General features: G+C 43.0%; 1 protein-coding gene and 1 pseudogene across 2 annotated transcripts in view; both read left to right on the top strand.

Moving 5' to 3' along the window:
* Pde4b (phosphodiesterase 4B) overlaps window positions 1-27,044 on the top strand; it is a 533,851-nt gene that overhangs the window by 235,436 nt on the left and 271,371 nt on the right. The window lies entirely within an intron of this gene.
* Window positions 3,087-4,580, top strand: LOC130884433 (uncharacterized; annotated as a pseudogene).

The raw sequence follows: 27,044 nt of genomic DNA, 5'->3' as shown, positions 1-27,044 counted from the left end.
ACAGTGTCGGACCCCAGAGGGAAGGGTTGAAGTGGTGTTGGTGAAAACATACAGGAAGCAATGGTCACCGAGGCCTCTTTAAACAGTACAGGACTTTTAAAAGTTCGGCACTGTGGGGCTCGGTATTTTCAAACTGGCCCTGGTGGTGTTGATAGGCACAGACTATGGGCACCTGGCATAGACTTGGAGCTGCCTTTAACTGTATCAGCGGTTACATATGTCAATCAAAGAGATTCAATCCTGGTGTAGCAAAGCAGTCTTGCAAGGGGGATTTGGGTTTCAAAAAGTGTCACTATCTGCTCAGAATAGTGGTATGTGGGAGAAACACTGGAGGCATCAGGAGGCAGAGGGAGGAAGCCAGGAAGGTTGTTTGTGCTGCAGAGGCTGAGGGCTTCAAAACTCCAGGCACTCCCAGCTGGAAGGAAAGTAACACGAGGCAAAGGGAGGCTGTGGAGGAGGGCTGCTTGAGTCCAGGAGTTTTTACCAGTGTGCGGAACATAGGGTCTTGGTCCAAGATATAACAAATAAACAAAAATACAAATAAGTAAGCAAATAAATAAATGAATAAAAAAATGAAGAAACTGATTAGCAAAATGTACCACTGGTGACTCTCCACTGTAATCCTAGGTTAAAGCAGGAACATCTAGATTTTTCTTTAAGTCTGGCCTAAAGGAGTCCTTGTATGAAAAATCAGATCAATCAACAAATGAAAAAAAATCTATTATCAATGCTAGTTGATGGGAAAGTCTAAATTATGCCTCAACTTAGGCCAAGCTAAGGATATGGAATCTAGCAAAAGGGTAAATAGCATCACAAATTTACATTAAATAGTGATGAAGAAGAAAGAGGGGGGGAAAGCATAAGCTTTCCATGGAAGGAGATAGGCAGAGCCTCAGTCTGCAGGATTCCTCGTAGACCAGAACTCAAAAGTGCTACCATCTTGCACTTCACTTTTGCTGTTCCATAGTATTTCAAGTATTTGCCGCTCTCGTTTTTTTTTTTGTTGTTGTTCTGTCCTTGAATTGGCACTGTAGACCAGACTCGCTTTGAACTGACAGAGATCTGCCTGCTGCTGCCTCCTAAACTCTGGGATTAAAGAAGTGGGGTACTATAGCCGGCAAAATACATTTTTGGAGACAGGGAAATTATATTCATAGGAGTCTTTACTCTTGACTCTATAAATATGTTTAATGTTCAAAATTTTCAATTTAAAACATAGTATAGGTGTGAATATTTCAAGATTAAGTACTTTTGTTTAATTCATATCGCTATTTTTTTTCCCAAAGAGAGTTTGGAATACAGGAACCCAAAATTCCATAAACTTTTCACGATTATTTTCTGACTCTTTGCAGGGACAGCATGATATTAAGGGGAAGCCATGGAGTATACCTACAACATCTCAGGCACTTAGCTTAACCGTTTGGGGCCTCTGAACTCTCACAGACAGAGGGAAAGGGTTTGCACAGGGCCAGGTCACCAAAGGGCTAGCACAGTGTCACTTCCCCAGAGGAAAGCTGAGGGGCATGTTGGTGTGAATATTAGGGACCAGCGGACAAACACGTGTCATTGGGCAGTACTGGTATTTTATGCCAACAGACTCTATGGGGTGATGAACAGAGACTAAGCACCTGGCATACCTTGGAACTGTCTGATGACACGCATGTGTTTCTAAGGGAGTCAGCCCTTGACGGGGTCAGACCGTCCTGGAGGAGGGAAAAGAAGACATCAAAACCTGCCGTTATGGGCTTGGAATAATCATTCATGGCTGCAATACTGTAGGCAATCAGGAGGCGGGGGAAGAAGGGATGCAAAGTATTCTGGGTTAAATATGGTGAAAACAGCAGCCATTCTCCAGTCCAAAGCCTGAACCCCTTGGCTCCTGTGACTCCCAACACATGCCATTGTCTTTAACCATGAGAGTATTTCTAAACACGATGAGGCTGAAGGGTAAGGATAGGCTTGAAATCAGCGGCTGCGGTCAGCCTGTTTGATGCAATGAGACCCCACTTATCTACACCATTTTAAACCCAAAATACAAAACAGTTTCAGTAAGGCTCATCTATAAACTAGGCTTATACAAGATGTTTGAGAATTGTAGGTGAACCTGACCCAAAGAAGTAGACCCTGTACCAAAAAAAACAAAAACAAAACCAAAACAAAAAACCAGATAAAACAACAACAAAAAAAATTGTTACCAGTGCTAAAGTGATCATTGATTCTCAGTTTTTCATACTATAAGGAATTTGTTTAAATATGCAACTGTCAAGGGCAAGGACTCTGCATAGTTCAGCTGGTCAGTAGACATAGTGACACGTGTTCTGTCTTTACATTAAAGTCTGAGCTAAGCTCTTAGGAATAAAATCTGCAGCTGGAACTGTCTCTGCAGGACCAGCTGTCTGCAGTTTCTGCCTCAACTCTCAGGTGCAGGTCAGGCACCGTAAACCCTGCACTGAGACTGGGGTAGGAATGGAAAGTCCAGTTTCTCCTCACAGTGGGTTTTCGGGAAATCCCAACATAGAAGCCCTGCATCCTTGGCCAAGTGACTTAAACAACCTCTGCTTTCCATGTGTCTGTGGGAGGAGCTTAAATAAATATCCCAGATCCAAACGGCAGATTAATAAATGTCAAGGAGATGGACTTTGCATTGCCCACCAACCTATGAGATACAGAAATTCACATCCTGGGTGTTCACACAGGGACTCAGTTCCTGAGAGCAAAATTGATTGACTTAACCCTCGGTCTGTAGCTAATTCCTTTGGCCCAACCATGTTCCATTTCTATACCTGCAACTCTCTAGGAAGAGCAAAGTAAAACTCGCTAACTCCTTACTACTGTGATATGGATGGAAAGATCCAAAGTGCAGCTTTTTGCTGTTGAACTTCATGGATCCTCTGCTGGGTCATTTAATCATCTTATGTATTGTAAAACCTTTAGAAAGGAGCTTAATCAAACCCTCTAGATTGGAGTTCGTTGTCAGAGGGCGTGGCCAACAAAGGGCAGAACTCTCAAGCCCTGCCCACTTCCTACTGAGCTTTCTATAAGAAGACTCCAGATTCTAGAGCTGAGTACCTTTCTCCCTGACCACCTTCATCACAGTCCGTGCAGGTCTGACGCTCTGGCCTCCAGCTCACATTCTGGAGCTGCTTGGGTCTAGCATCTAGCCTCTGTCTGTCTTCATAGTGGACGACTCCTCACGACTTACGCTCTCAGAAGTTTACGCTCTCAGAAGTGAAAACCCAGTTCCTCAAGATGTCCTCAGATTCCGAAAGAGTTGCGGAAACCGAGGAGCCCCAGCAGGTCATCCCTGAGCCATCTATGAACCAGAGAGAAACTCCAGGAGATCCTGAACCAGGACTGTGCACCCCTCAGACTTCTCCTGTGGAGACCAGCCAGCTTGTGTCAGCTCAGAGACAAGTGGTTCCCACCTGTGATGAAACAGCGGTGACCTCTGAATCCTGTAGCACAGGTCAGAGCCAAGCGGTGCCTACCCATCATGAACCAGCAATGACATCTCAATCTTCGCCACTAAGCTCAAGGGCAAATCCTGGAAAAGACAGCGATTTCCAACCTGGAGAGACAAGTGAGACTGTTGCTTTTCAACAGGCAGGTGCGTCTGCAGACCAGCCCATCAAGGAGGAGGACCAAGAGACACCTGTCACTGGGGCCCAGGCCTCCGACTCCAGTCAGAGTGCAGCCAGAACTAGTGAAGACTTTGTACCTAATCCTGAGGGCCCAGTTCTCATTTGTGTCCCAGATCCTTGTCTCGAGGGGCTTGTCTTTGAGGATCCTTATCGTGGGACTACGTACACAATTCCAGCAGGTGTCATGGGTACCCATGGTCCTCAGATATTCTCATTTCCATCTAGAAGCAAAGGTGCTCAGAAGAAAGTCCCCGTAGGAAAAAGGGCTGTAATGGCGCATCCCTCGAGAAAACCCCAGAGAGCCCAGGAAAACTATGGCCAGCAGATAGTCTCCCAACTTCAGAATATTGGCATCTCTGAGAGTTCAGCACCCAGTGGGGAAGGCAGCCATGAAACTCAGGTGGCTTCAGGTGGATCCTCAGTTCCTTCCCATTCTCCCTCGGCATCAAGACAACCTCCAGAAAGTGTTTCAGATTCCCCGGCGGTCCAGAGAGTGCGTCCCCCAAAGAAGTCAGACCCAGAGGACCAGAGCCCTGTGTCCCAGAAGAAGCCTCGGAGTTGAGGCCCTACCTCTGTACCTACCAAGATTATGGGAAACCTTACATCAAGCCTTTACACCTCAGAGACCATATGAAGATACCCATTGGGGAGAAGTTTTATGTGCACCATGTTCCTTGATGCCCATGGAAATTCTCCCCCTCAGATTCTGTCAGCAGACACAGGGGAACCCGCACTGGGTAGATTCCTACCAGTGCATCTCCTGTGCCTGGATGTATTCCAGATTGGACTCCTCAAGCAAGCTTTGAGATTTCTTTCCTAATCATCATCCTGTAACCTGACTGCCCGTAAACAATATCTTCCCTAATTAACGTTTTTCTTCTGCCCACAACTTTGAGAGCCCCCACTAGATGCAACTGTTGCTTTTAAATGCAATTCTAATAAAAATCACTAATATGAAATCACTACCATAAAAGGTAAGGATCAATTATTTTGTGTAAGTGAATCTTTTTAACCATTGGTTTATTCAAAACAGGGTTTCTGTTTCTAAGTAGAGGAGAGTAGATTTTGTGGGTGCAGGAGGCAGATCTGACAGCTGCTAGATAAGGGGTTGGGTTCTTGATCATGGGAAAGCTGATGGGGGTGTCGTTCAACCAGAATGGTAAAAGGTTCACACATGGTTTTCTCCCCCTGCAGCAAAGGTCAGCTGGGATTTTGAGTGAGTACACCTGAGGGCTCTTGTTACTCTGCAGTTTATAGCTACAGGAGGGTAGGTTTTGTGTGTGCATGAGGCAGATGTGACAGCTGCTAGGTAAGGGGCGGGGTTCCTGACTGTAGCAATGCTGCTGGGAGAAGGACAGAGTATGACACAGCCCTTTGGCAGGTGGCCCAGAGTGTGGGCCATTCTAAGATTAATTGAGCAGGACAGTCTAAAACTTTGCCTAACTGGAAAAAAGGTGAACAGATCCAAATTTCAGCAGAAACATAAAATATCAAAGAGCAGCTGAGTTAGGAGGCAGTAAAGAGACCATTGCTGTGTATACACGAGCACTCAGAGCATGCATGAGGTAGGCACCTCAGAAATCCACATGATCCCCTGCTGTCATTTCCTTTCACTGGTCCTAGATAGTTAAAATTCTTTCTTGAACTGTGAATCTTGCATTCATGATTTACAAAAGTCCATGACAAAGACATTTTATACAAGTTGAATGTTAAGTATATTTTAAAGAAAGCATGGAATACAGAAATCCAAAGTCCACCAAAAGCCCATGGTCATCATCTGAGTTCATGTGACTAGATACCTAGAGATTGAAGCGGAGCCAGGCATTGTGTGGACAGCCCACCACAGGCACTTAACCACCTGGTCCTGAGAGTCCTGGACCCCTTGGAAGCAGGGAATGGGCTCCACAATGCGAGGGTACCAAGGCCTACCACAGTGTCGGACCCCAGAGGGAAGGGTTGAAGTGGTGTTGGTGAAAACATACAGGAAGCAATGGTCACCGAGGCCTCTTTAAACAGTACAGGACTTTTAAAAGCTCGGCACTGTGGGGCTCGGTATTTTCAAACTGGCCCTGGTGGTGTTGATAGGCACAGACTATGGGCACCTGGCATAGACTCGAGGCTGCCTTATTTGTGTCAGAGGTACATATGTAAGTCAAAGATTCCATCCTGGTGTGGCAAAGCAGTCTTGGGCAGCAGTCGGGGTTCCAAAAACTGCCACTATCTGCTCAGAATATAGGACGAACACTGGGGCATCAGGAGGCAAAGATAGAAAGCCCAGAAGGTTGTGCCACAGAGGTGACTGCTTCAAAACTCCGGGCATTCTCAGCTGGAAGGAAAGTAGAGCTAGGCACGAGAGAGGCCGTGGAGGAGGACTGCTTGAGTCCAGGAGTTTTTTCCAACCTGGGGAACATGACAAGTTTCTTTGTCTGAAAACAAAACAAACATCCACATAAATAATAAGTAAATAAGTAAAGCAGAATACCCTGTGTCTCTATTTTAACCCTAGGCTGAAGCAGGAGAGTCTACAGTTTGCACTCAGATTGGAGTAAGAGGCAATCATTGCATCAAAAAAATCAGACCAACATATAAATTCTAATATAAATGTTAAGTTAACCAGATGTAATTTTGAATAAATTATAGCTGCCAAGGAGCTGGAGTCTGTATGGCTTCGGGGTTGATTAGATCTAGAAATCACATTTGGGATGTTTACACAGGGACTCAACTCCTAAAAGTAAAATCCTTTGGCTTACTATCTGGATCTAACTCCATTGGTCCATTGATGTTCAGTGTCCCTATCTCACCAAAGAAAAGATCAACAAATCTTCCCAAATAAAGTGTTGTTGTGAATGGCATGATTCAAAGTGCAGTTTCATCCTGCTGAGACCTCTGTAAATGTGTTCAAGGAATTCCTTGCCCCTGGCTAGATGAGTCAGTGACCCATTGAATTCTAATACCTGGGTGAGACTTCAGTGGGTTCTCTAGGTGTGGGTCTCAGACCCACAAAGGTCATGGCCTATCATTGCCTAGTCTCTGAATCTCCACCCACTTCCCAGTCAAAGTGCATGAAAATCGACTCCTACTCTGGAGCTGAGAAGGTGTTGCTCAGTCAACCTTACAACCCCTAAAGGTCTGAAGCCCTGGCCTAGGCTCACATTCTGACTGGCTTCTGTCAATCATCTATCTTCTGTGGCCTGTATATGGCTAGTTTGGGGGTACTAAAGCTCTCACAGCTGAGACCTTAGGTGAGCAAGAAGGTCTTGTCTTTCCCTAACACAATTGCCCTAACTGAAGAGCTCTCTCCATGTCTTCTCTGGGTCACATGAGAACCACGGAGAAAGCCCACCTGTGTCAGATCCACAGTCACGCACTCCTCTCACTGCCCCTGTGGGGAGCAGCCAGTTCGTGTCAACTCAAACATGTGATGCCTACCAGAAATCAAACAGTGATGACATCTGGACATTGTAGCATCCCTATGAGAGCCTTCAGAACTCAAAGCCACCCCCAGAAAAATTCCATTTTCATTTTAGAAAGCCCTGTGAGGGTGTTACTTTGAACCAGCAAGTTGTATCTGCTGACCAGACTAAATCCCTAGGAGGCTCTCAGCTGATAGAGCTCAATAGCCAGGAGACCTCCCTCTCTGATCCCCAGGAGAGAGCAGTCCCCGACAGTCAGGAAAGGGTCCACAAAGAAGGCAGCCAGGTGAAGACCCTGAGTGGGAAGGAGACTCTTGTGATCCACAGTACAGCTGTGTGTGGAAGACAGAGGAGCAGCCCTGGTGATAATCAAGATGCTCTCTCTGGAAGGCAACTGACAGCTCCTGAACGGGATCATGTGAGATCGTTCAGTGGTCACCAGCCCTGGGATGAACACCATCTAGTTACTTCTGTGTTTGACCAGACTATCAAGAGATGCCTGTTACTGGGGACCAGACCCTCAACTTAGACTGATGGCAACCGGAGGGGTGAGCATTTCCCTGATGAGGGTCAGGTGGCAGCTCCCTTTTCTAGCCAGTCCCTCCATCCCAGTCAGGTCACATCCTCTCCTCTGCCCACACTTCTTGTGGGTACAGGAAGAAGGTTACAATTAGTGACGCAACTTGTATGTGGTCCTTCACCTTCCTAATGCTGTGACCCTTTATTCCAGTTCCTCATGTTGTGGTGACCCCTAACCATATGATTAGTTTTGTTGCTACCTTATAAATGTAATTCAGGAATCTTCTCCATGATGTGGCTCTGGGTCTTGCGGTCTGATCTGTCTTGAAGCTGTCCCTACAGAACCTGAAATACTTTCTGGTGGTTGTCTTGGGCCAACGGAGAATGTGAAGAAAATGAGGAGCCTCGGGAACACATGAGGTAGAAGATCTGGATCCTCAGCTGCTTCCCTTTAGGAACCAAACCTCATGTCTAGGAGGATCCTCATTTTCTCCACATTCTTGGCAGTTTGAAGTCCTACGTCTGTATATGCTCGGATTGAGGGAGATGTTCCACAAAGTCTTCCTACACCAGAGTTCATATGAGACACACACTGGGGTAGCTGAACTGGGGTAGCTGTAGAAATAAACGCTCCTGCTCGGATATGCTTAGCACACAGAATAGAAACCCCGCAGGGGGTGGGGCTACCCATGTGTCATGTGCAAGAAAAGCTTTTCCAGATTGTTTTACCTCAAGTAAGTTTCAAAGTTGAGACATGCTGTTTCTTTAAACAGTAGAGGACTTTTAAAAGCTTGATACTGTGGTGTTGGGTATTTTCAAACTGGTCCTTGTGTTTATAGACACAGACTATGGGCACCTGGCATAGACTTGGAGCTGCGTTACTTTTGTTACATATATAGTCAAGGATATTCAGTCCTGGTGTGGCAAAACAGTCTTGGGCAGGCAGCCTGGGTTTCCAAAAATGCCACTGTCTTCTCAGAATAGTGGTATGTGGGAGGAACACTGGGGGCATCAGAAGGCAGAGGTAGAAAGCCAGGAAGGTTGTTTGTGCCACAGAGGGTGACCACTTCAAAACTCCGGGCATTCTCAGCTGGAGTGAAAGGAGCCCTAGGCAAAGGGAGGCTGTGGAGGAGGGTTGCTTGAGTCCAGGAGTTTTTACCAACCTGGGGAACATAACAAGGTCTTTTGTTCAAATATAATAAAACAAATAACAACGTAAATAAGTAAACAAAATACAGTACTTGGTGACTCTCCTGTGTAATCCTAGGCTGAAGCAGGAACATCCAGAATTTGCTTTGAGCCAGGCCTAAAGATGGAGTCCCTGTATCAAAAATCAGATCAACAAACAAATAAAAAAATCGACTGTCAATGCTAAAGTGACCCAAAAGAATTTTCAATATTTTATACCAGAAGTAATTTTGATTAAATTTCAGCTCCTGAGAAGCTGGAGTCTGTATGGCGCCGGAGCTGGTTAAATTTAGAAATCACATTCTGGGTGTTTACACAGTGACTCAACTCCTAAGAGAAAAATCCTTTGGCTTAGGTGTAGATCTGATAATTCCACTGGCCCAGAGATGTTCAGTGTCCCTACCTCAGCAAAGAAGAAATCCAGCAGTAAAGCGCCCCAGCTACAGTGATGGTAGGGGTGGAGTGAGTCAAAGTGCAGTTTCCGGTTGCTGGGACTTACAGAAATGGCTTCAAGGAATCTTTGCTCTTTTGCCAAATGATTCAGTCACCCACTTAATTCTAAGTGCCCGGGAGAAGAAGCTTATCTGGGGACTCTGGGTGTGACTGTCCACACCAACATAGGTTCTGGCCTACCATGACCTTCAGGCTAGACTTTGAAGTCCTACCCACATCCCAGCCAGGAGTCTAAAAATAGACTTCAGATTCTGGAGCTGGGTGGCTTTCTCCACGTCAACTTTACTCACAGTTCCTGAAGATCTGAAGCCCTGGCCTCAGCTCAGATTCCTGGCTCCTGGCAACCACCTAACTTCTCTCTGTTTCCTGTATATGACTACACTCGAGGAACTAAAGCTCTCACAGCTGAGACCTTAGGTTAGCAAGAAGATGTTCTCCTTTCATAACATGACTGCGGTAACTAAAGAGTCCCTCGGTGACTTCTCTGGGTGACGTGAGAACCACGGAGGAAGCCCACCTGAGTCAGCTCCACAGCCACACACTCCTCCTGCTCTCCCTGTGGGAACCAGCTTATGTCACCTCAGAGCCATGTAAAACTTACGAGAAATCCCAGAGTGATGATATCTGGATAGTGTAGCACTCTGGGACATCCTTTATTAAGAACTCAAAAGCACACCACAGATAATCCATTGATTTCCAATTTGGAGAATTAAGTAAGAGTGTTGCTTTGAACAAGCAAGTTGCATCTGCTAACAGACTAAATCCAAAGAAGGCTCTCAGCTGACAGAGCTGACACACACCCCTGAGACCTCCCTCACCGATTTCCAGAAGGCGGCAGTACCTGACAGCAAGGAGACAGTCAGCAGTCAAGTCAGCCAAAAGAGACTGTGCTTGCTAGCAAGAATCCTGCGATCCACAATACATCCATTTATGGGAGTAAGAGAACCAGCCAGTGATTATCATGTTGCTGGCTGTGGAGGACAGCTTGCCATTCGCGAACAGGCTTATGTGATATCCTCTAGTAGGGAACAGTATCCATCTGAGGATAATTCAGTTACTTCTGTGCTTGACTTATTAGAGCTTCAGCTGCAATCAGATGACAAACAGCGTAAGGTGAGAGGGTTCAGGTGAGAGTTCCCTGCAGTATGGGGCTCGGATGACAAACCACATTGGTGACCTGACCTGACCCACTATGGAGACCATAACACAGCCAAGAGTGGTGTCAGTCCCTATGAGAGCCAGATAGCAATTGGTGATGAGACTCTGTTGAGTCAGATGACAACCACCCTCTCTGAACAACCACTCTATGAGAGGAAGATACACCATAGAGTAGTGAAACAACAGTTCACTGTGGTCAGTGACAAGCTCTGTAGGTCAGGATGTCTATAGAGGGCAGACGGCAGCCCCCAGTGTGAAGAAAACCAAAATCCTCTGATAAGTTCCTTCTAGACCCATTTACTATGAGTTGAAAAATAAAGTTCTGTTTAGGAAGAATTAAGTTTAGTAAGGAAGATATTGCTTGTGGACAGTCAGGGCCCAGCACTTATTTAATCTTGTCCTTGGACTCTCCCACGTACCTTGCAATGATCTGATCTTGCAAAGGTCTCGTTGCTAAAATGGCTGAGAGACACTTAAGGAAATGTTCAACATCCTTAGTCATCAGAGGAATGCAAATCAAACAACTCTGAGATTTCATCGTATACCTGTAAGAATGGCCAAGATTAAAAACACTGATGACAACTTATGCTGGAGAGGTTGTGGGGAAAAGGGAACACTTCTGCATTGCTGGTGGGAATGTAAGCTGGTACAGCCTCTTTGGATGTCAGTGTGGTGATTTCTCAGAAAATTAGGAGACAACCGTCCTCAAGACCCAGTAATACCACTTTTGGGTATATATCCAAAGGATGCTCAATTGTGCTACAAGGACATGTGCTCAACTATGTTCATAGCAGCATTGTTTGTCATAGCCAGAACCTGAAAGCAACCTAAATGCCCCTTGGCCAAAGAATGGATAAGGAAATGTGGTACATTTACACAATGGAGAACTACACGGCAGAAAAAAATAACGACATCTTGAATTTTGCAGGAAAATGGATGGAGCTAGAAAACATTATTTTGAGTGAGGCAACCCAGACACAGAAAGACAATTATCACATGTACTCACTCATAAGTGATTTTTGAACATAAAGCAAAGAAAACCAGCCTACAAATCATAACCCCAAAGAACTTAAGACAACAATGAGGACATTGAGAGAGCCTTACATAGATCTAATCTATATGGGAAGTAGAAAAAAACAAGATCTCCTGAGTAAATTGGGAGCATAGGGACCTTGAGAGAGGGTTGAAGTGGGGAGGGGAGAGACAGGGAGGGGAGCAGAGAAAAATGTAGAGCACAATAAATATCAATAAAAAGAAAAGAAAAGAAACAAAAGATTAAAGGTGTGTTCCACAACACTAAAGCGAATCCTTTAATCTGCCTTTTGTTTAAGATAAAGTTATTGTTGGTGAAATTTGCATATTTCCTATTAAATTGTACTGAATAACAACAACAATACAAATATTCAAACACAGTGAAAGTATTGTAATAAAATAATATAGACCTAATTCCTTTTCCCTCTTTCTTGGACTGAAATTCTGCCATTCTTTTTCAGTGGATGATGATAATTGGTTGCTCTGTCAGCAACCTCCTTTGTTTCGAGGAAGCTGTTCTATCTACTGCAGTTTCTCTGTAGTTGAGAAATAGGCAGAAGTAACCCTGCTTCACACAAGTTATTTCTGGAGATGTATGGTCACATGACCAGCAGAGGAAAAGGTGCTACTAACTCCATCAATAGCATTGTCTCATTGAGACAATTTTGTGAGGCCACTTTGGTCCTTTGTGACTTATTTTATCTATCTGTAAATACCAAAAGTCATATTTACATTTTCTCCTCCAATTTTCTACTACGATATTTTTGCATGTGTTCTGATGTTTACATTTGCACATGCATGTGGTATGCATGTGTTCTGTATGTTCCCATATGGTTTAACTTACAAAATCTACATATGTCTCAGCTGATGCATGTTGTTAAGTGGAGGGAGGGACTCAATCCCTGTGTCAAGTAGATTGGTTAGTGTGTCTCCAGACATTTCTTTTTCCCATTAGGAGGACAGTTTATTTGAGATTTTCAGCTGGGATGTGTGAGTGCTCTTGGTACTATATATAGATCAAAGTAAAACTGGCTAACTCCTAATTACTGTTATATGGATGGAAAGATCCAAAGTGCAGCTTTCTCTTGTTGGACTTCAAAACTTCAAGGAGTTCCTGGGTGCTTTGCTGGGCTATTCAGTCATCTTCTGCATTCTAAGAAGTTGGGAGGAGGAGCTAAAATAAATCATCTAGATTTGAGCTCTAAGGCACAGGGTGTGGCCAACCAAGGGTTGGGCCCTGAAGCCCTGCCCCCTTCCTACTGAACTTTCTATAAGAAGACTCCAGATTCTAGAGCTGAGTACCTTTCTCTCAGGTCACCTTTACCATAGTCCGTGCAGGTCTGATGCTCTGGCCTCCAGCTCGCATTCTGGAGTTGCTTGGGTCTAACACCTAGCCACTGTCTGTCTTCATTTGACTACTTTTAAGGACATCAGAACCAAATACATAGTTTGGCAACATGGTCTCCATTCCCCAAACAATTGAGGAACTTCCCGAGTTCCTCAGGGTCATCTCAGAACCATGTTAAGTTCAGGGGAAAAACTCGAGGTGATTCTTAAGTCAGGGCCCTGCAATCCCAGGATGCCCCTGTGGAGACTGTCCTGTGTCAACTCAGAGCCAAGTGATGCCTACCAGGAATCAAACAATGTTTATGCCTGCATATTGTAGCGCCACTGGGACTGCCTTCACCTAGAACTTAGCAGCACACCCCAGAAAAGATATCAATTTCCCTTTTATAGCCAGGCCCTCCATCTCTGTCAGATGAGAACTTCTTTTTCTGATCATACTTCTTGCTAGGATCAGGAGAGGATCAATTGGTGACATGACCTTCTATGGTGATCAAGTAAAAGCCCCTAAATAATCCTGGCTGTGTCTGAGAATCAGATGAGATACCCCATTATTGCCCAGATAAACCACTATGGTACCCTCCCATTCTCAGAATGTCTGCTCAGGTCAGAGGTCAACACTCCGTGGTGAAGAAGGCCATGACCCTCAGGCGGTTTCAGGTCGATCCCCAGTTCCTTCCTTTTCTCCTTTCCCCCCAAAGACAACCTCTAGAAAGCACTTGAGTTTCCCCTTCCAGAGACAGAGTCCACAAGAGAAGGTAGAACTCAAAGGCAGAAACCCTGTGTTGCATAGCAATCCTCCCAGTTTGAAACCCTAGAGATTGTGGGAAACTTTACAAGTCTTTCCACTTCAGAAACCATAGGAGGACACAGGCCGAGGGGAGAAGTCTTCTGTGTGCATTAGTTCAGGATGCCCGTGGATTATCACAGCAGGCACAGGAGAAAGCACAGTGGGAACCTTGCTTTGCAAGTGCAACAAATCCCTTTCCAGATGTTATCACCTCCAGCATCATATGACTGTGCATACTGTAGCTTCATGCACCACTAGAACTCACTGTCTACAAACATCATCTTCCCAATCACATTTCATTCTTCCTGCCCACAACTTTGAGAACCCCTACTACATGCTACTGTTTGTAAATGGTGACCTAATCAAAATTTTAAATCTGTGATCTAAGGATGGATTACTTTACCTAAGGACATGTTTGCATGTCTTTCTCGCACCATGTTTGTTTTCTCCAAGCAGCTTCAAGAATGAGGAAACACACCCTCAGGTCCGCTTGAGAGTTCCATCTCTTCTCTCTGTGTTTTTGGCTCTCCCTTGGTATTTCCCAAACTATTTAAGGATTTCTTCTCAACTACTGAGCAGAGATAACACAACTACTTCTGGTTAAAAGTGCCAGGAATAGGCTCAGGATTCAGTGGAGGCTTGGTTTTAGTGTCCTCCAGTGTTGCAAAAAGGTCTGGCTGGACCCCAGTGAAACAGTGAAATCTCCAAGCCCAACTCCAGCCAGCAGACCCAGAGCTGATCAAAGACAGGCTGATGATTCAGAAGCCCGTGACTGTTCCTTCACAGGATGGATGCCAGAAAAGCCCCTCGGCTGGGTGGAACCAGCAGGTATCTGTGCATAGGGAAAACGAAGGGTGCTGCCAATGTTTGAGTACCCAACAATGTAGCTTGGATGAGGACTCAAATTCTGAGTCAGCTTTCTCAGGAGATGTAGTGAATCTAAAATTGACATATAACACAGTCTGAACCTGAAGGTCCAGAAGACAGTGTTAATAAACAATAGGATTCTCATGGAACCCACATGCAGTCTTAAGGCAGCCAAGGTCAGCAAGAAGCTGCTGGCAGACTGACTAAGCTGAGGCTCTCATGTCTAAACCCAAGGAAACACAGCACAAACACCTGGAGGAATCCTCCAGGCCAAGAAGGAGGATCCTGATCAGGAGACTACCAAAGGAAAAAGAACCCAAGACATAAAGCCCCTCTTGCCTCAGTACCTTCTGGCCTCAGTGTGGCCTCGCACATAACAGTCATTAAAGTAAAACTAGTCTTCCAAAGAACACCTGCTGGCTAACTGAATCGCGGTTGCACAAATTCCTTGGGACCTGGAGGGAAACCGGAGATCTCGACTCTTCATTCCAGTTGGTTACTTGCGGCGGGTCATGTGGGCAATGCCTCAGATTTACCTGTTGTTGCAAATGGTTCCACCATAGATACTCTGCAGAACACTTAATCAAACGCAGTGTGCATAGTCTTGTAGTGTGCCCATAAAGCCCCAAGTAATAGGGCTTAACAATCACTAGTAATGAAAGAAACTTCAGAAAATGTGCCACAAACTGATTAAGGAAATGGAGAGTCGTTCAGAGAGCAGATTACAGGAGTTAATTATGCGCAGCTTGACTGAGCAGAAACTGAAAGGAGAGCTAATGGGCTCTTTGATATTATTTGAAGACACTAAATGTCAAGGAGAAAACGATGTTTTGTGGGATACAATGACGTGCTGTTAGAGGAATGAGGCTGAGTTGAGAATGGAAATGTTTAAATGAAGTATGATGAACGCTTTGAAAATGAAATTTATGTAACTGTGAAGTAGTCTTTCCAGTATTAAATGTGATCTCTTCTTAAAAATATACCAATTTTTGGTTGTAATACCTGTTGTTCTAAACAACAGATTTCTTTAGTGTTTATTAACTTCCAGCTTGAGCAGCCTTAAACTTCAGCAAGAGCCCACTCTGTTCCCAAGTGCTTCTGCGATTATATATCCCATGAAGTCCTGCGTCACCTCTTACAGTGCAAGGCTGGAGAATGACTCTTTTCCTGTTGGTTTTTTGAGACAGGGTTTCTCTGTGTAGCCATGGCTATCCTGAAACTCGTTCTGTAGACCAGGCTGGCCTTGAACGCAGAGATCCCCCCCCCCTCGCCTTTGCCTCCTGAGTGCTGGGATTAAAGACGTGCACCACCACCTTCCAGCTTTTCTTATTTTAACTATTTTTTTTATACAGTAGAGTCTGACCACAGTTTCTCCTCCCTCATCTCCTCACAAATCTTCCCCACCTTTCTACCCATTCAATTGCACATCTTTTTTCTCTTTAGGAAACAAACAGGTAAATTAAAAAAATAAACAAGCAATAAAACAAAACAAGCAAACAAAGAAAAGCAAAACAAAACAAAGAAAAACGACAAGAAATACATATATAATGACAAAACCCATAGAAACACAAAGTGGAAAAGCATAATATAGAAGCAAGGAAAAAGAAGATTTAAAAAAAAAAAGTCAAAAATACCCACACAAAGTCATTGAGTTAAATTTGTGTGGGCCATCCACTCTTAGGCATGGGACCTGCCCTCAAGTGTGGTTTCCACACCCAGTGAGACTCCAGTGGAGAAAACTATTTTTTTCTTTGCAAGTAGTCAGTTGGAGATAGCTTCTTGCTTAGGGATGGGAGCGCTTGCCCGCTTCCCCTTCTTGGCTCCACTGCCCTATCTGGCTTGAATGTGTGTAGGCCCTATGAGTGCTGCCACAGGCTCTGTGAGTTCATATGTACATCAGCCTCGTCGCGTCTGGAAGGCTCTATCTCCTTGGTGTTGTCCATCTCCTCTGGCGCTAACAATCTTTCTAAGTCATCGTGTGCCTATTTCCTTGATCCTGAGGGGAAAGATTTGTTGAAAACATCCCACTTAGGATTGAGTGTTCCAAAGTCTCTCATTCTCCTTCCATTGTCCTTTTGTGAATCTCCGTATTAGTTCCCACCTGCTCTGAAGACAAATTCATGGTGCTGGCTGGGTGAGATGCTGATCTTTGGGTATAGCAGAATGTGGTTAGAAGTCATTTTATTGCTATGTTCCTTCCCTGAACAATGGTACTCTGCTATCCCTAGGCCCACAGCCTGTCTAGTCTCAGGTTCCTGGCCACCTGAGCAGTGTCAGGCATTATGCCCATCACATGCAGTGGGCCTTAAATACAATTAGACAGTATTTGGTTATTCCCATACCTTTTATGCCACCATTACACCTGTATATTAGGCAGACAGGTTGCTATTGTAGATCACAGGTTATGTAGCTGGTTGGTGGTAACTTTCACTCCTCTGGTAGCATATAAAGTACCTTTTAGTACCATGAACACTAATCAGTAGGGGTAAAGGCTGCAGGAAAGCACTGGCGAGATTTCTCCGGATTCAGTGAGAGATGTAAGTTTTGTCTTTAGCCATAGGGTTTCACTATCATTTTGTGAAGAGCAACCAACCCATGGGGACCCTTGGGACAACAGCTCAAGTAGATGTAATCCATCCTGGAACCTGGAGGGGGTAAAAGGTATTTAGTTGGGGGCATTGTTGCCCTGTTATTTGGAGATTCCATTTAGGTTTCTTTCATATGCGTGTATATTAAGAAGCTTCTACTAGTAGGTTTCCACATGACCACTCAAATGGTCCTAAGTGTTAGCTGTCCCTTCCCATATTCCCTTCTTACCTCCACTTCCCTTTCTTCATTCATTTAACAGTCTCATTCCAGTCTCCCCCTGTCTCTCTATAACTATACATTCTATTTCCCCTTCCTTTGGGGATCCTTCCCTCTTCACCGGTCCTTTGCTCTATACCTAACCTCTGTGGTTATAAAGATTGTAGCATGTTTATTGAAGGCTTAAAAGTTATCTTTTGGGGTCTGTGTTATTTCACTCAAGATTTTTTTTTCTATCACCATCAATTTACCTGTGAATTTCATAATTTTGTTTAACAGCTGAATAGCACTCCACCATGTAAAAGTACCACATTCCCATTATCCATCCATCTATTGCCAGCATCTAGGCTGTTTCCAATTACTAGCTATTGTGAATAGAACAGCAATGAACGTGGTTGAACAAGTGTCTCTGTAGTAAGATGTAGAGTCCTTTGGGTATATGCTCGAGAAGGATATATCTTCATCTTGGGATAGATGGAGTTCTGAGGAACTGCCACGCTGGTTTCCATGGTGGTTGTGCTAGTTTGCGCTCCAAGTAGCAATAGATGATCATTTCCTTTACCTCACATCCTCAATAGGCTGAGCTGTCATTTGTTTTATTGATCTTTGCCATTCTGTTTGGTATAAGATAAAATCTCAAAGTAGTAGAGTAGAAACGTATTTCCCTGATAACAAAGGATATTGAACTTTGCTTTAAGTGTTTCTCAGCCATGTGTGTTTCATCTTTTGAGAATTCTGTTTAGTTCTGTTCCTCATTTTTAAATTATTTTATTTCTTTTCTTGACATCCAGTTTTTTCAGTTCCTTATAAATTTTAGGTGTTATCCCTCTACTGGATGTACAATTGGTAAAGATCTTTCCCCGTTCTGTACCCTGTTGCTTTGTTAAAATGATGGTGTCCTTTGCCATACAGAAGCTTTTCAGTTTCATGAGGTCCCATTTATCAATTGTTCTTCTGAGTGCCTGTGCCAGTGGCGTCCTGTTCTTTTCCTGTGCCAACAAGTTCAAGACTATTTTCCACCCTCTCTTCTATCACGTTCAGTGTGTTATGACAAAGGCTTAGTTTTGCGCAGTGTGATAAATATAGATCTATTTGCATTGTTCTATATTCAGACACTCAGTTTGAGTAGCACAATTTGTAGAAGATGCCGTCTGTCTTTTTTTTTTTTTTTTTTTTTTTTTGCAGTGTGTATTTCTGGCTTTTTTTTGTAAACGATTAAATGTCCATAGGTGTGTGGACTTAAGTCTGGGTCTTCAATTTGATTCCTTTGATCAATATGTCTGTTTACATTCTAATACCATGATGTTTGTATTTCTATAGCTCTGTAGTACAACATGAAATTGAAGCTTGGCCTTTTGGTGTCCATAAAGGAATGTTGGCAGTGATACTTCCATTATGTCTCTAATTATTCCTGGGGAATGGCAGGGATATTGTTTCACTGGCACATTTCTGAGAACAATGGAAGCTCTTTGATGAGCCCATGTCATCTCGATCATTCCACGTCATGGCGTTTGCATTTTCTGAGAATGTGATTACAACTGCACAGGAAACCTGTGTCCCAGCATTACCAAAGAAGCCCCCCAATCCTTAGGATACTAAAAACAGACCAAAGAGCATACTTTGAGAAACTGAACAAGTAAGATGAACTTAAATCATCATTCTGACAAAACCAACCGTTATCAGAACATAGGTGCTTGTCAACAGTGTAAACGTCAGACTCAGAGGCAAAGAGAAAGTTTAATAAATTTGAGTGAGCCGGGCGGTGGTGGTGCACGCCTTTAATCCCAGCACTCGGGAGGCAGAGGCAGGCGAATCTCTGTGAGTTCAAGACCAGCCTGGTCTACAAGAACTAGTTCCAGGACAGGCTCCAAAGCCACAGAGAAGCCCTGTCTCGAAAAACCAAAAAATAAAAATAAAAAAAATAAAATAAAAAAAAAAATAAATTTGAGTGAAACTCAAAATATAACCATGGGTCAAAATTGGCAAATATTCAGACACTATTGCTGAAATAGCTTTACTTCACACTAGTGATCTGGGAAAAGCTAACATAACACTGAAAACAAATTGGAGGGCCTTGTCTCTGCCACAGTGTCCATGGGTGCTCACAAAGGGATCTTGACTTGGAGACAATGTTTACCTTATAGCTCTGTGGTTTGGGTACTCTGGCTATCTTAGCCAGCATTCGGGGGTTTTAAATGGTCAGAGTGGGCAGGATCTTGTGTTACAGCAGGTGCTTAGGGTGGAACTTGTGAAATTTCCTTCTCTTCTTTGTCAGCTTCCTGACTCGTTGTCATTACACGTCTGTCCTGGCTGTTGTGTGTCACCTTGACAGCAGCTAGAGTCATTTGGGAAGGGGGACTCTCAATTGAGAAAATGTCTCTACAAGGTCAGAATGTAGGCAAACCCGTAAGGCATTTTCCTTCTTTCTTCTTTTTTTTCAAAAAAAAAAAATGTACCTACATTTTTGCACTTTATTCTTTCAGTAAATGAGAGTGGCCACCATAAACCATGGACTTTGACATGTCTTTCAGACATAGTTATAAAAATTAGGTATTCTTTACATAAATAGAAAGCCAAAATACAAGTTTGGAATGAGATCTGACCCTGCATCTCACCAACTGCAGCACTTGGGAGAGCAGATTCTGCATCTTGCCTGGGCAAAACAGTAGAGTTGGCCCTGGTGGTGTGGATGCAGGCGAGCCAGCCCTGAGGGCATGAGAGCAGGAGAACTGCCCCGCCCCCTCCCCCTCCCCCCCCTCTGCTGCAGGCTGCAGGCTGCAGTGGGTGAGCTAGCTGGGGCAATGCTGGAGAGCTTGACCTGTTGGTGTTGATAAGGGAATGTTGGCAGGCTGACCACTCAGCTGCCACCTAGGCCCAGAACCAGGGCTATGAGGTGGCCCACCCCAACATCTACCTCATTTATGAACTGCTGGAGCATGGGAAGGGACCCAACCTGCAGATCCAAAGTTACAGAACCTCCATGACACAAGGCAACAATTAGATATTCAAGAGGAATCCCAGTGAGGGCCCAGGACTGAGGGTGTAGCAGAAACCAGTAGCCTCAAACCAGACCGATGGATCATTGCAATGAACACTTATAAGGAAAGACGTACGGACTGAAGGGTATACTGTGGGATTCATTCTGTCACAGTACAGCTTCCATGCTGAGGCTTTCTTTTTCCGTATGTTTGTTAGTTTGGTTGTTTGTTTTGTTTGGAATTTTGTTTTGTTTTGCAGGGGAGGTTGCAAGGGTGGAGGATGGATATGAAGGGATGGGCAGATGGATGGTATCAGGATGCATGATGTGAAACCCACAAAAAAAAATCAATTTAAAAAAAAGAAATGCTGGGGACTCAGAATGTAGCTTAGTGAGAGAGAACTTTCCTAAATAGCAACTGCAGTGTTCTGTGTGGGAGAGAAGGAAGAAAAGAAAGAAAGAGGGGAAAGGAAGGAGGGGAGGGAGGGAGGGAGGGAGGAAGGGAGGGAGGGAGGGAGGAAGGAAGGAAAAAAGGAAGGAAGAAAGGAAGGAAGAAAGGAAGGAAGGAAGGAAGGAAGGAAGGAAGGAAGGAAGGAAGGAAGGAAGGAAGGAAGGAAGGAAAAATAGGGAGAGAGGGAGGGAGGAAGAGGAAGAGGAAGGCAGGGCAGGGAAAAACTTTCCAGTAAGACATTTTTTTAATTAGTGAGCAATGTTGTAGGGCCCAGCCCATTTTGGGCGGTGCCACCTGTGGGTACGTGGTCTGTGAGAAAGCAGGCTGAGCCAGGCAGTAGTGGCCCATGCCTTTAATCCCAGCACTTGGAAGACAGATACAGTTGGATCTCTGTGAGTTTAAGGCCAGTCTGGTCTACATAGAGAGTTCTAGGACAGCCAGAGCTGTTACACAGAGAAATTTTGTCTCAAACAACTAAAAAAAAAAAAAAAAAAAGGGAGGCAGCACATCTCCACGGCCTGGGCTTTAGTTCCTGCCTCTAGGTTCCTGTTTGAGCTCCTGTACTGGCTGCCTTGAATGAAGACTCGTGGTGTGAAAGAGTAAGTGAAGAGAGCCTTCCCAAGCCTTCCCAAGCCTTCCCAAGCCTTCCCCAGCATTCCCCAGCCTTCCCAAGCCTTCCCAAGCCTTCCCGAGCCTTCCCAGAGCAACAGAAAGCCCACAAAAAGCTTTCAGGGAGATCACTTCCGTCATGTGAGCAGATTTCTTTTAACCTAATACTTCTTGTTTTTCCTCCACTAACATTAGTTTGCCTTCAAGGGGAAGAATCTTAATACTAGCATAAACTTAATGTGTGGTCAAATTAAAAATACATTGTCATCAAGAGAAAAAGTGCATATTCATACTAAATAAGGCACAACCACATGGAACCACACAGCAAAGCAAGGCAGCGTAATAGGGAGAAAGTAAATCCAAACGCCCAATACTCCTAAAATGTTAAAGAAGTAGCCATACTATATCAAAGCTCTGGCATCCTAAAGAATCATTAAAACTGTTAAAATGTTATGCATGTGTGTGTGGGGAGGGGGAGACAAATTATGGTCTCTATGGTCACTATGGTCACTATGAGATTTCTCAACAAAGTAATAGAACTAGAACCCGATGTGCTTTTAAAACGTTGCAATATTTTCTAACAGAAAATCCTGAATTTAGTCCCTCCAAAGGGTAAACACAGTGATTTTCTGACAATGAAAAGGGAAAGAAAGAAACAAAAGTCCAAAAAAAAAAAAGTATGAAAGAAATTGCAAAAGAGAAGTGGCATATCTTTACCTATTAATCATCAACCTTAAATTTAGATAGATTATATTTCCCAGTAAAAATATATGGAGGGGATTAATGAAAAATACATCAAGATTCAATTATCTTACTGTTCACAAGTGATTGAAAAAGGCAAGCAGAAACTGAGAAAGAGCAATGGTGTCTATACTTAGATAAAATGAGACATAAATTAAGTTATAAAGGGTTACAAAGAAAGTCAGTACATAATAATAGACAGCAATAGGAGAAATTGAAAATGGTATATCAGACCAGGTCCAAAGAAAAAAGAATGGTTTATGCCTTTAATGCCTCAGAGACATGTATATCTTTGTGAGTTTGAGGCCAGCCAGGCAACATAGTGAAACTCCTCTGCCCCCTCCCACTATACATACATATGTGTTTATGTGTATGTATGTGTGTGTGTATAAACAACATGCTACTCAAAAATCAATAACTAAGAAATAAAAGTATCCTGTAATGACAATAGAAACATGATATACAAGCATTTGTATATTCTGTGAAGTCAGTCCTAAGAGGGGAGTTTATAATAAAAAATTCATATTTCAAAAAAGAAAGAAGTATATTAGCAATATACTTCAAGGAACTAGGAAACAAAGAAAAAATAAGTATGAAATTAATAGAAAGAAGCAAAAGCCAAAGATTAGAGCTGAAGTAAATGAGACAGAAACAGACAATCCATGAACACTAAGCACTTTTCATAAATAATGAAGTTGGCTGATGGGTACAGAGAAAAGGTCTCTGCAGAAGTTGGAGAGAAGACATTGCTGATGCTGTGGTTATAGAAAGGTTCATAAAAAGTCACCCACTAACAAACTGGCTAACCAGACAAAGTGAAAAGACTCCTCAAACACACAAGCCACCGACACCAAATCATGAGTAAATGGAAAATCTGAGCAAACTAATAACAAGAAAGAGATGAAATGGGTAATAAAAATTCTCAAATGAAAGTAAACCCCAGAGCTTCTCAGCAGTAAAGCTGAATTCTGCCAAATACTTAGGAAAGAGTTACACAAATTGTTCTCAAACACTTCTAAAGACAGTGAATTGGAGGGTAGTTTCTAAGCCAATTGTATGAGGCTAGCCTTACTCTGATACCAAAGACAGATAAGAATAGAACAGTATAAGAAAAAAAGTATAGACCCATTGTTTTGAAGAATATAGATTCAAAAATCTAAAACACCAGGCTCAATAAATCTTAACTATAATCCTAGGCTTAGGTAAGCTGTTTCAGAATTTGAGGTTAACCATGAACTTTAAGCTCAGACCTCTTTAGAGGTAGACCATGTAGTAAAAAACAGATCGACCAGAAAAAAACTACAGACATTTAAAGAGTCATTCCTTAGATCAAGTGATATATTCTATGCATGTAAGGACAGTTCAACACATGCAAATCAATGAACCTGATATATCTCATTAAAAAAAAAACCCAAGAGATTAAGGAGATCATATTATCATTCAACAGAATATGGCATTCTTTTCGAGATTGACTCCTTAGTGGACTGGGTGTAGTGAGATTTACTTCAACACAAAGAAATGATCACATGACACTATCCTGGGTAACGTTATTTTCAGGTCAGGGGTAAAATCTGACATTCTTTTTTAAGATTAAGGATAAGACAAAGATGGTCATTCCCACCATTTCTTTTTAGCAGAGTCCCAGAAGTCCAAGTCTCAGAAGGCAAAAGACAGCGAATGAAAATAGAAGATTTTAAATTGCATTTATTTGTAGGTGGCATAGTCATTTACACACTAAGAGGGCACCAAAAATTTGTAAAAGCAATAAATCCAATGTTTCAGGATACCGCATTAATAGTCATAGATCAAAAATGTGTGTGTGTATGTGTGTGTGTACCTCTAAAGCAATCATGTTTTAAAAAGCCACAGAAATTGCTCAGGTTAAAAAAAAACCTATATACTAAAAACTCCAAAATGCCAATTAAATAAATTAAAGAAAACATGAATAAATGAAAAGCTACCCCATGTTCAATGATCATAAGAATAAATGTTAAAATGTCCATGCTACACAAGGGAATCCACAGAATTAGTACAGTGCATGTCAGAATTCCAGCGTCACTTTCCCACAGAAATGGAGAAAAGAATCTTTAATGCCACACAGAACTACAGATGATCTTGAATGAAAGGGCCATGAGCAAAAGAATGAGACAGGAGGCACCATGCTTTCTGATGCACAAAAGGTATTCATCAGTATCTGTAACAAAATGCATACCACTGGTGTAAGATAGAGAACCCATCAATAACCCCACTGATTTAGGGTCAGCTGAGAGTTTCTAGCAACAGGGTTAAGAACACACATAGCATGGGCTGTTGAATAAGTGTTGCTTGGAAAACTGAATGTTCACAAGTAGATGAATGGAGCGATGCCTTTATCCCACACCATATACAAACTCAACTAACACCATACACAAAATGCAACTCAAAACATACAGACTTCCAAATAAGAATGAAACCCAAACCATGGCCATGAGGAAGCAATGGGGAAGGGCTCCGTGGCACTGAACAGAGGTGATGATTTCTTTTACCTGTGACACAAAAGTACAGGCAGCAAGACAAAACGTGGACGAGCAGACCAGGTGCAGTGAAGCAGGTTTTTATTCCCAGTATTGACAGTAGGAGTGAGGGCGTCACTGTGAGCTGCAGGCCAGTCTAGTCTACATGAGTTCCAGAACAGCCAGGGTTGCATAGTGAGACCATGGTTCAAACAAAACAAAACAAAGGTAAAACAAAGCAGCAAATGGGATACCACCAAATGAAATGCATTTCTCCGTAGAATATGGGGAGGGGGAAAGAGATGTTTGAGAAGAGGAGTAGCAGGTTTGGGAAGGAGATGAGGCATGGATGAACAAGATGATGATACATTATATACCAAGTTTAAACTTTTAAAAAGTCACCTGATGAAATAAATAGAAAAAGACCCCAAAAGACATTTGTAAAATTAAGACATGTAAATGGGCAATAATATGTACATGAAAACATGTCCATCATCACTAATCACTAGAGAACCATAAATCAAAACCACAGCCAGCTGTCCACTACACCTGTTAGAATAGACCCCTTTCTTTAAAAAGTGAAATACAGCCAGGCATATTGGCACACGCCTTTAATCCCAGCACTGGGGAGGTAGAGGCAGGTAGATCTTGGTGAGTTCAAAGACAGCCTGTTCTACAAAATGAGTTCCAGGACAACCAGGACCATTAAACAGAGAAATTCTGTCTCAAAAATCAAAAATAAGTAAATAAAATAAAATACAAGGATTAGATTGAATGTGTATGCTATTACAGAAAACATTACAGAGTTTCAAGAAGAAGGAGGAGGAGAAGGAGAGAAAGAACAAGAAAAAGGAGGAGGAGGAAGAGAAGGAGGAAGAGGAAGAGAAGGAGGAGGAGGACAGAACTACTATAAGACTCAGCAATCATACTACCAAGCATATACCCAAAGAAGCTGAAACCAGTGTGGTGAGGGATTTCTATATTCTCATATTCAATATAGTATTATTCACCCTAACCTGAGTCATCAATCAGTGAAGCAATCTAAAGGTCTGCTAAAATATGAATGGGTAAAGTAAATATGATATGTATACACATAAATGTGCAATAAATAAATAGCTACTCAGCCTTCAAATGGGAGGTCCTGCCACTTACATTGACGATAAATCTGGAGTCATGTTACACTGTGAGAAACAAACCAAGAGCAGAGAGCCCAATGCTGTGTGATTTCACTTACATGTGAAATCTAAATTTGGACTCATAGGTAGGACTCATAGGTGGAAGAAGAAGAAGAAGAAGAAGAAGAAGAAGAAGAAGAAGAAGAAGAAGAAGAAGAAGAAGAAGAAGAAGAAGAAGAAGAAGAAGAAGAAGAAGAAGAAGAAGAAGAAGAAGAAGAAGAAGAAGAAGAAGGGCTGAAAATCAAATGACTTAAGCTATGTGAAGTATTTAAAGTAAGGTTGGCATAAGCTAGGTGCTGTAGAAGGTTTTTCTGGGTTGTACAGAGGTTAGAAATTATCTTTAGAAGTTGTCAAGGACAAATTCTCATGCAGCGATAGAGGAACAGCTGCAATCCAGAGAGTGCCCATTCTAGTCGCCTCGTGGCATCTGATTGTAGCATTCATAAATTCTACCAGACTTTCCTCAGAAAAGATGGAGATGACTAACCTGAGTGAATGCAGGCAGAGGAACAGAAGATGGGGGGGATTGGGTGTGTGGCTACTGGTCGGTTGATGGTATACAAATCTGTGGTGCATGACAGATGAGAAGTTGAATCCCACCAGTGAGAGGTGGAGAGGAGGGATGAGAAAGTGGGTGTGTGTGAAATGAGCAACGCTCAATGACACAGAAGCCTGAAAATACCCTAATGAGACCTGAAAAAATAAAAATAAAATCCCATTCTTTTCTTTGCTGTAGATACATTCTGTCTGGGAATGAAAACTTGTCTTTGTGTAGCTACAAATATACCATGTTTTCAAAACACCATTTTGTTTCTTAAAAGAACATGTACTTATTTCACACATCATCCAAAGTACTACCTTATGTCTATGAAGGGGGCTTTTGCTAAAATACTCTTAATATAGGTAAATACATTTTATAAAGCCAATTATCAGAGGAGTCGAATTCAAATATAAATAAAGCAACAAGTAAGAACATCAAGCTAAGAGAGAATTAGATCAAAGAGGCATAAGAACCTTCATCCCCCCTCACATCCTGAGAGCCTTCATCCCCCTGCCTCACATCCTGAGAGCCTTCATCCCCCCCACACATCCTGAGAGCCTCCATCCCCCCTCACAGTCTGAGAACCATCATCCCCACCCCCCATATGCTGCCTTTTCGTATCTTCTTGTGTCTTCACAGCACGACACACCCACGGCCACTCTGCATCTGGCTTTTGCTGTTGAATTTTATGCTCATTTTTCCATATCTGCTCCCTTCTACTCAACTGTCATAAGCCCGACAGGAATAAGATTTGAAGATTTAAATAACCCAAGTCAGTTCCTACTTGTGGAACACACATGAAGAATTAGTGTTTGGGGAGTACAGTCGTATAAAAATTAAGTGGTTTC

The sequence above is a fragment of the Chionomys nivalis genome, chromosome 11 (assembly GCF_950005125.1).
Source record: "Chionomys nivalis chromosome 11, mChiNiv1.1, whole genome shotgun sequence".
Lineage (NCBI taxonomy): Eukaryota > Metazoa > Chordata > Mammalia > Rodentia > Cricetidae > Chionomys > Chionomys nivalis.
This window is presented reverse-complemented; position numbering and strand designations above follow the sequence as displayed.